The sequence below is a fragment of the Suricata suricatta genome, chromosome 16, assembly GCF_006229205.1.
Source record: "Suricata suricatta isolate VVHF042 chromosome 16, meerkat_22Aug2017_6uvM2_HiC, whole genome shotgun sequence".
Lineage (NCBI taxonomy): Eukaryota > Metazoa > Chordata > Mammalia > Carnivora > Herpestidae > Suricata > Suricata suricatta.
Window position 1 is genome coordinate 47,675,940 of NC_043715.1, and position 9,744 is coordinate 47,685,683.

Consider the following 9,744-nt stretch of genomic DNA (forward strand, 5'->3'; position numbering starts at 1 on the left):
TAATGTCTTTTATTTATTTTTGAGAGACAGAGAGAGACAGCGCGAGCAGGGGAGGGTCAGAGAGAGAGGGAGACACAGAATCCGAAGCAGGCTCCAGGCTCTGAGCTAGCTGTCAGCACAGAGCCCGATGCGGGGCTCGAACCCACAAACTGTGAGATCATGACCTGAGCTGAAGCCGGCCGCTTAACCGACTGAGCCACCCAGGTGCCCCTAAACTAACTTTTTTAAAAAGTTAGAAAAAACAGAAACAGCTTTGGTTTTATTATTGCACTTTAGTAGACTGATGAGTTAACCATGGGCTACCAAGTTGCCGCACACTCTGACCTTCCTTCATGGACTAGATGTCATCTTACCAATGTAGGCTTGGATTTGGGCATGTACAAAGCACTCTGCTACCAAATGGAGGAGATTTACATGAGAAGTAAGTGGAAGCATATTTATATGAAGCATCGGACGCATCAGTCACTGGCCAAATGCCCATGGTCCATACTCCTGCTACTCTACTTTCTCTCACTATGGCCTCATGGGAAGTTCTTTATGACTCGTTGGGTGAGGAAGGGAAAATTCACTCCTGACCAATTTGCAGATGGTTCTGCATGATAGGCAGGCACTGACCTTAAATTGTTCCACTGAAATACAATAGCTTCTTTCTGGGATGTCTCTTAAGGACAGTAGTGAAGGGAGATCCTCTCAATGGGCAGAACTTTGAGCAGTGCATCTTGGTTCTCATTTGGCCTAAAAGAACAAATGGCTAGAATTAAGAGTCTGTATAGTCTTATGGGCCATACATAGCCAAGAGTTTTGCTGGATTTTCAGGTTCTTGAAAGATTCGTGATTAGAAAGTTAGTTGCAAAGTATCCTAAGGGAGAGGTATTGTGGATAGACCACTCTGAGTGGGGAAAGAATGTGAAGGTAAGTGTGCCCCACATAAACAATCTCCACAAGGTACTTGGGGAGGAGGGCGGATTTCAATAAACCAGTAGTTTGGTCCAGTGTGTTTCTACTCTTTAGCTTCTATCAACAGCCACTTCTGTCATTGCCCAATGAACTCATGAGACAAGTGACCATAATGGCAGGAATGGGGGTTATCCATGGTTTAGCAATGTAAACTCCATGTGCCAAGGCCATCCTGGCTGTAGCCATTGCTGAGTGCTCATTTGTCAGCATCAGAGACCAACATTGGTTCCTTGATATAGCCCCTTTCCCCAGGATGATTTCGCAGCTACCTGTGGGAGTTTGAGTCCATTAGACCATTTCCATCAAGCAAGGGACAGTAAGTACCTTGTTTTTAATTGAATAGGCACTCTGGATATGGATTCACCTTCCATGTCTGCAGTGTTTTTGCCAAAACTACCAACTAGGTACTTTAACAGTCCTTTTCCACTATTGTGGTATTCCACACAGCATTGCATCTCTTTTTTAAAAACGTATTTTGGGGGGCACCTGGGTGGCTTAGTCAGTTGAGCATTCGACTTTGGCTCAGGTCATTATCTCGCGATTCATGGTTCAAGGCCCACATTGGGCTCTGTGCTGACAGCTAGCTCAGAGCCTGGAGCCTATCTTCTGATTCTGTGTCTCCTTCTCTCTCTGACCCTCCCCTGCTCATGCTGTCTCTCTCTCTCTCTCAAAAATTAATTTTAAAAACATTTAAAAAATTTATTTGGGGGCACCTGGGTGGCTCAGTCGATTGAGCATCCAACTTCTGCACAAGTCATGATCTCATGGTTTGTGGGTTCAAGCCCCATGATGGGCTCTGTGCTGACCACTAGCTCAGAGCCTGGAGCCTGCTTCGAATTCTGTGTCTCTTTCTCTTTCTGCCCCTCCCCTGTTCACGTTCTGTCTCTCTTTGTCTCTCCAAAATAAATAAAATGTACAAATAAAAGCTTATTTTTATTTCAATTCCAGTGTAATTAACATACAGTGTTATATTAAGTCAGATGTACTGCATAGTGATTCAGCAATTCCATGTATTACTCAGTGCTCATCAAGATAAGTTGGGTCGCCTGGGTGGCTCAGTCAGTTGACTCTTGATTTCAGCTCAGGTCATGATCCCAGGGTTGTGGGATTGAGCCCCATGTTGGGCTCTGCATTGAGTGTGGAGCCTGCTTAAGAGTCCCTCTCTCTCTCTCTCTCTCTCTCTCTCTCTCTCTCTCTCTCTCTCTCTCTCTCTATCCCTCTGCCCCTCTCCCCCACTTGTGCTCACTTGTTCTCTAAATCTAAAAAAGGAAAAAGAAAAAAACAAAGATAAGTGTACTCTTAATCTCCTTTACCTATTTCAACCACCCCCACCCCCCAAATCAGTTCTCTATAGTTAAGAATCTATTTTTTGACTTATCTCTTTTTCCGCCCTTTGTTCCTTTGTTTCTTCACTTCCACATTTGAGTAAAATCGTATGGTATTTGTCTTTCTCTGAGTGGCTTATTTCACTTGGGGCTATACTCTCTAGATCCAGCCATGTTGTTGCAAATGGCAAGATTTCATTTTTTTTAATGGCTGAATTATAAAAAATTACATCTTTATCCATTCATCTATCGATGGACACTTGGGCTTCTTCCATAATTTGGCTATTGTAAATAACACTGCAATAAACAAAGGAGTGCATATATCCCCTCAAATTAGTCTTTTCATGTTCTTAGGGTAAATATGCAGTCGTGCAATTACTGAGTCATATGGTGGTTATATTTTTAATTTTTTGAGGAACCTGCACACAGCATTGCTTCTGATAAGGAATTCACTTCATAGCAAATGAAGTATGGCATGAGCCCATCCTTGTGGGATGCATTGTTTCTATCCTGTTCCCCATTACCTTGAAATATTTGGATTGATGGAAAGTGGACTGGCCCTTTGAAAATTCAGTTACGTTATCAGGTAGGTGGCAGTATCGTGTTGGGCTGTGGCAATGTCCTGATAGACACTGTATATGATTTAAATCGGTGCCCAGAATATGGTGTCCATAACCAAGCTTCACAAGATCAGGAACCCAGGATAGACATTTGAGTGGCTCCACTCACTACTACCTCAAGTGTTCCAAAAGCAAATATTTTACTTCCTGTCTCCATGAACAGGCTCTACAGAGATCTTAATTCCAAGGAGATGAATGATTCCATCAGAAAACACAACGATGGTTCCATTGAACTTGATACTTTCAACTGGGCACTTGTTGTCTCTTCTGAATGGATAGTCAAAGAAAGGAGTTATTTTACTGATTGGGGTAATTGATCCTGATAACAAAGAAAGCATTGAGTTGCTACAGCAGAGTGGAGGTGAGCAAGAGTATGTCTGGAATGCAAGAGATGGCTTAAGGTGTCTCTTAAAAGTACCATGTCTTATGGCCAAAAACCAATGAAAAAATATAACAACACAATTCAGGCAGGACTGTTAATGTCTCAAAACCTTGAAGAATGAAAATTTGGTTCATCCTGCTAGGAAAAGAGTCACAATGAACTGAGGTGTTTGCTAAGAGCCAGGGGAATGTGGAATCGATGGTGAACAATGACATTTATAGATCATTACATCAGTTCCAGAAATGATGACTGTAATACTTCTAAATATTCATTGTTTTGTTATAAATATTTTCACTATTAACAAAATATTTATTTTCTTTTTATCCCTAATTTTATTGAGAAATGATTGACATACATCACTGTATAAATCTAAGGCATACAGTATAATGGCATGATTTACATATATTGTGAAATGATTCCCACAGTAGGTTTGGCTAACACCCATTTTTCTCATGTATATAAAAAGAAAGGGCGCCTGGCTGCCTCAATCAGTCGAGTGTCCGACTTTGGCTCGGATCATGATCTCACAGTTCGTGAGTTCAAGCCCCACATCAGGCTCTGTGCAGAGCTTGGAGTCTGCTTCAGATTCTGTCTCCTTCTCTCTGCCCCTCCCCTGCTTGTGTTCTGTCTGTCTGTCTGTCTCTCTCTCTCTCAAAAATAAATAAACGTTAAAGAAAAAGGACAACTTTTTCATTATCTGATGAGAACTCCTAGGATTTACTGTCACAAGAAGTTTCCTCTGTATTATATGACAGCATTAGCGGTAACCATCACATTGTATATTATGCCCCTAGTACTTATTTCTTATAACTGGAAGTTTGAAACTTTTGACCACTTTCCTCCAATCCCCTCTTCCCTCATCCTCTGCCTTTGGTAACCACAAATCTGTTCCCCTTTTCTTGGAGTTTGTTGTTTTGTTTTGTTTTGTTTTGTTTTGTTTTAGATTCCACATATAGGTGAACTTATGCAGTGTTTGTCTTTCTCTGACTTACTTCACCTAGCAGAACATCTTCAAAGTCTATCCATCTTGTTGCAAATGGCAGGATTTCACCATTTCTTTTTATGGCTGAATAATATTTCATTGTACATATATACAAAAATGTCTTGGGGCGCCTGGGTGGCTCAGTCGGTTAGGCCTCCGACTCAGGCTCAGGTCAGATCTCACGTTCGTGGGTTCGAGCCCCACATCAGGCTCTGTGCTGACAGCCAGCTCAGAGCCTGGAGCCTGCTTCTGGTTCTGTGTCTCCTTCTCTCTCTGCCCCTCCTCCTCTCATGCTCTGTCTCTCTCTGTATTAAAAATAAATAAAATGTTAAAAAATTAAAAAAAATGTCTTTATCCATTCACTCATTGATGAAAACTGAGGTTGTTTCCTTGTGTTGGCTATTGTGAATAATGCTGCTACAAACACAGGGCTGCTGGTAATCTTTTCAAATTAGTGTTTTCATTCCTTTAGATATATTCCCAGAAGTGGAGTTGCTGAATCATCCAGTAATTCTATTTTTAATTTTCTGAGGATCCTCTATACTGTATCCACAGTAGCTGTATCTGTTTACAGTCTAACCAGCAGTGCACAAGTGTTCCCTTTTCTCCACATCTGTTCCATCACTTGTTACCTTTGTCTTCTTGGTGATGGCTGTTCTAACAGGCGTGAAATGATATCTCCATTGTGGTTTTAATTTGCATTTCACTAATGACTAGTGAAGTTGAGCATTTGTTCAGGTACCTGTTGGTCTTCTCTATATCTTCTTTAGAGAAGTGTATACTCAGGTCCTATGCCCGTTTAAAAAAATTTTTTTAATGTTTTATTTATTTTTGAGAGAGAGAGAGAGAGAGAGAGAGAGAGAGAGAATATGAGTGGGGGAGGGGCAGAGAGAGAGGGAGACGTAATCCACGAAGCAGGCTCCAGGCTCTGAGCTGTCAGCACAGAGCTAGATGTGGGGTTTGAAACTGAACCACAAGAACATGACCTGAACTGAAGTCGGATACTTAACCGACTGAGTCACCCAGGTGCCCTGGTCCTATGCCCATTTTAACTAGGTTATTTGTGAGAGGAGTTGTTTGTTTTGCTATTGAGTTAATCTGAGTTCTTACATATTTGGGATATTATCCTTTTATCAGATGTATGGTTTGCAGATATTTCCCCCCATCCCATAGATTGTAATTTCTGTCTGTTGATGGTTTCTTTTGCTCTGCAGAAGCTTCTAAATTTGATGTAGTCTCACTTGTTGGTTTTGTTGTTGTTGTTGCTTGTGCTTTAGGTGTCATATCCGCAAAATCATTACTAAGCCATGTTGAGGAAACTTATTCTTTTCTTTTAGAATTTTCTTACATTTAAGTCTTCCAATTCATTTTTTGAGTTAATTTTTGTGAATGGTGTAAGATATGGGTCCAGTTTCATTCTTTTGAATGTGACTATTCAATGATCCCAGCACCATTTATTGAAAAGAGAGTCTTCTCTAATGAGTGTTCTTGATTCCCCTTTTCAAATATTGGTTGATTATATACACTTAGATTTATTTCTGGGCTATGAATTCTGTCTCATTGGTCCGTTTGTTTTTATGCCAGTACCATACTGTATAAATGACTATAACTTTGTAGTATAGTTTGAAATCAGTAAGTGTGATGCCTCCTACTTTGTTCTTCCTTCTCGGGATTTCCTTAGCTATTGGGGGTCTTTTGTGGTGCTATATAAATTTTTGGAGTGTTTTTCCTACTTCTGTAAAAAAAAAAAAAACTGCCATTGGAATCTTGAGGGGGATTGCATTGAAGGCTTTTGATAGTCTTGGTATTTTAACAGTATCAATTCTTCCAGTCTATGAACATGGGTACTTTCCCATTTATTTGTATCCTATCAGAATAGGGCCCCACTCTAATGACCTATTTAATTGCCTTCTTAAGACCCAATCACCAAATCTCACATTGGGGTTTAAGGTGTCAGTATGCATAGGTGGGGACCACAGTTCAGCTCATAATATCTTGTGAGTGGGAAATAGTTTCAAACAGATCAACCTCCTTTTAAAATTGAGATATAACTCACATACCTTCATGTTCACACTTGTGAGATGTATAATTGCATGATTTTTGGTATATTCACAAAGATATAAACTATCACCACTATCTCATTCCGAGCTTTTTCATCAGCCCACCAGGCCGCCGCCCCCCCCCCCCAGTTCATTAGCATTCATTTTCCACTCCCAATGGACAAGCCCCTGGTAACAACTAATCAAATTTCTCCCTCTATGGATTCATGTATTCTGCATATTTCATATAAATGGGATCATAAAACACACTGTTTATTGGGTCTAGCTTCTTTCACTAAGCATGTTTTCAAGGTCAATCCTTGAGTGAATCAGTACTTCAGTATTTAATTGCAGAGTATAATCCCATTGTATAAATATATCACATTTTACTTACCAAGTCATCAGTTGCTGGATATTTGGATTGTTTCTACAATTTGGCTATTATCAATAATGCTGTTATGAATATTTTTGTACAACAATTTATTTCTCTTATATATATACCTGAGAGCATAATTTCTTTTTTTTTAATTTAAAAAAATGTTTACTTTTTGGTTTTTTTTGTTTTGTTTTTTAGAGAGAGAGAGAGAGAGAGAGAGAGACAGCGTGAGCAGGGGAGGGTTGGAGACAGAGGGACGCACAGAATCTGAAGCAGGCTCCAGGCTCCAAGCTGTCAGCACAGAGCCCAGTGTGGAGCTCAAACTCCCAAACAGTGAGATCATGACCTGAGCTGAAGTCGGATGCTTAACCGACTGAGCCCCCCAGGCGCCCCAAGCCCAATCTTTTTAAAGGCCAGCTTTGGTGACGTCAGGCTAGGCTAAATAAAGACGCTCATGGCTGTGCAGCTTATAAGACTGTGTGCTTCAAGCGGTGAGAACGTCAGTTAGAATAGAGGAGACTGTATAGCTCTTAGGTCCAAGCAGATGGTGGGGTCAGGCCCTGTGCCTCAGGAGGGCCTACACTATGCAGTGCCAAAATTTTTCATGTTGCGCTCTGATTGCTGAGTCTGGCCAGGACTGGTAGTGAGTGTTACCCAGTTGGGGTGCCTAGAGCCTGGGTCTGGACCTTGTGTGTCCAATCTCGTTCCTCCGTCCGGGGTTGTCTCTGGTCTTTATCCCATTGGAGTGGACTACCAAATACCCCAGGAAACTCCAAGACATGCCTATGAGGTTCTGTCGACATGCCTTGGTGCTTCTCCGTGGCACAATATTTTAGGACATGACAGTATTCTGCTGTATAGATTTCTCAATGTACAGCTTCTTCAAGCCTTACCTTGTGCATTCTTCAGAGGATCTTAAGTTCACCACTGCAATTGAATTGAACTAAACTTCCCAATGATATCTTTGGAATACATATCATTTATATACAATATATATCATATATATTTATATGTTTGGATAACAGCTAGGTTTGCTGTTATACTAGAGACAAAACTAATATCAGCTTAAATAACCTAGAATATTATCTGCTACGGGATTCTGGAGAGGTTAATTCTAGCCCCCAGTGTGGGAACCCACGTTACTAGTGACAATAAGGACCCCGCCCCCACGGCCACTGTGGGAACTATACACTTTAATCTCCCAGGAGGCGCCAGCACTTCCGGCTTTCTGGGAAGTGTAGCTCGGCAGTCCCGTAGAGACACTTCCCCAAGGCAGCCTGGAAAGATGAAATCTGGGTAGTTGATCCCCGTGCAGCCGGGGGCGGGGCAGTCTCAGGCACTTCCGCTCCGGTGGCCGGTTGCTGCCAGCTCTCCTGTCTTTATGGTGAGTTGGATTCTGGTTTCGAGACTCTTCTGAACTTCCTGCGTCCCAGTACCATCGGCCATTGGTTTGGGGCGAAGAGCTGCGGCAGACAGCGGTGGCTTGAGGGCTGGAGTGGCGTTTCCCTCCAGGGACCCTACAGTTTGGGGCTGTTGTGCTTTGCATGGCCTGGTGGAGGGTGTCCCGGGCTCTCTGCTTGCGGCCCTGCCCCTCTCTCCACCCCAAGCAGCCCACCTTACCCTCACTCTGCATATTGGGCGACTTAACATTCCTCAGTGTCCACTTTTTTTTTTTTTTTGTAATTTTGGGATGATATTCCTACCTTCCCATAATACAGTGGTTTGAGGGTTAAACAAGGTAAAGCCTTAAGGACAGTTCCTGCCACGTGGTGAATGGTGATTTCCTGGTATTAGACTTTAATTTTGTCAAGTGCTTAGTAATCTGAAAGCCATGCGTATCCAGCGGGTTGAGAGCCCAGCTGCAGTAATTTTAATTTTTTAAATGTTTTTTTAAAATTTGGTTTTGAGAGACAGTGCAAGCCGGGGAGGGTCAGAGAAAGACACAGAACCAGAAGCAGGCTCCAGGCTCTGAGCTGTCAGCACAGAGCCCGACCCAGGGCTCGAACCCACGAACCGTGAGATCATGACCTGAGCCGAAGCCGGAAGCTGAACGCTTAACCGACTGAGCCACCCAGACGCCCATCTTTTTAATTTTTAAGTAGTCTCTACACCCAACATGGGGCTCCATCTCACAACCAAGAGCAAGAGTCCCGTGCTCTATCTATGGGGCCAGCCAGGTGCCCCTCTTACTCCACTTCTCCATCCACATTGCCCTTCCTGCTGTAACTCAGACCTGCAAAGTGGACCATATTTTGCTTATTGCTGATTGACTATGAATGTAGCAGACGAAACAACAAAATTTTAATGTTTTTGTTCTTGCGGTGTGAACTCTGATACATCTCACTGGGATAGTATCAAGGTGTCTATGCGTTCCTTTTCGGATGCTGGAGGAGACCGGCATGTAGGGCCTGCCCAGTTCTTGGCTCTCATTCTCCGTCCTCCATCTTCAAAACCAGCGACCCTGCATCTCCCTGACGGTGCTTGGATACTCTCCCTCTGCTCCTCTTCGGCCCCTCGTGTCTGCTGTCTTTCAGGACCCTTCTGATTGCCTTCCTCCCAGATAATCTAGGAGAGCGCCCTTTTTTTTCTGATCAGCTGATCCCACCCTATGTTGCGTCTGCAACCCAGTTAACACAACATAACATATGTTCACAGGTTCTGGGGATGAGACGTGGACATCTTTCAGGAACCATTATTAAGTCCGTTACAGAAGCTTCTCCCTCAGGGTTCTTTACTTCTTTGCTCTGCCTGGAATATTCTTATCAAAAAATTCATGCCGGCTCTTCCCTTCTTCATTCAGGTCTCTGCAAAGTTCTAATACTATGGGACAGGCCTTCTGACCATTCTATTTCACATTTAAAATACTGGGGCGCCTGGGGGGCTCAGTCAGTTAAGCTTCCAACTTGGGCTCAGGTCATGATCTCGCAGTTCGTGGGTTCAAGCCCCGCATCAGGCTCTGTGCTCACAGCTCGGAGCCTGGAGCCTGCTTCCGGTTCTGTGTCTCCCTCTCGCTCTGCCCCTCCCCCTCTCATGCTCTGTCTCTGTCTATCAAAAATAAATAAA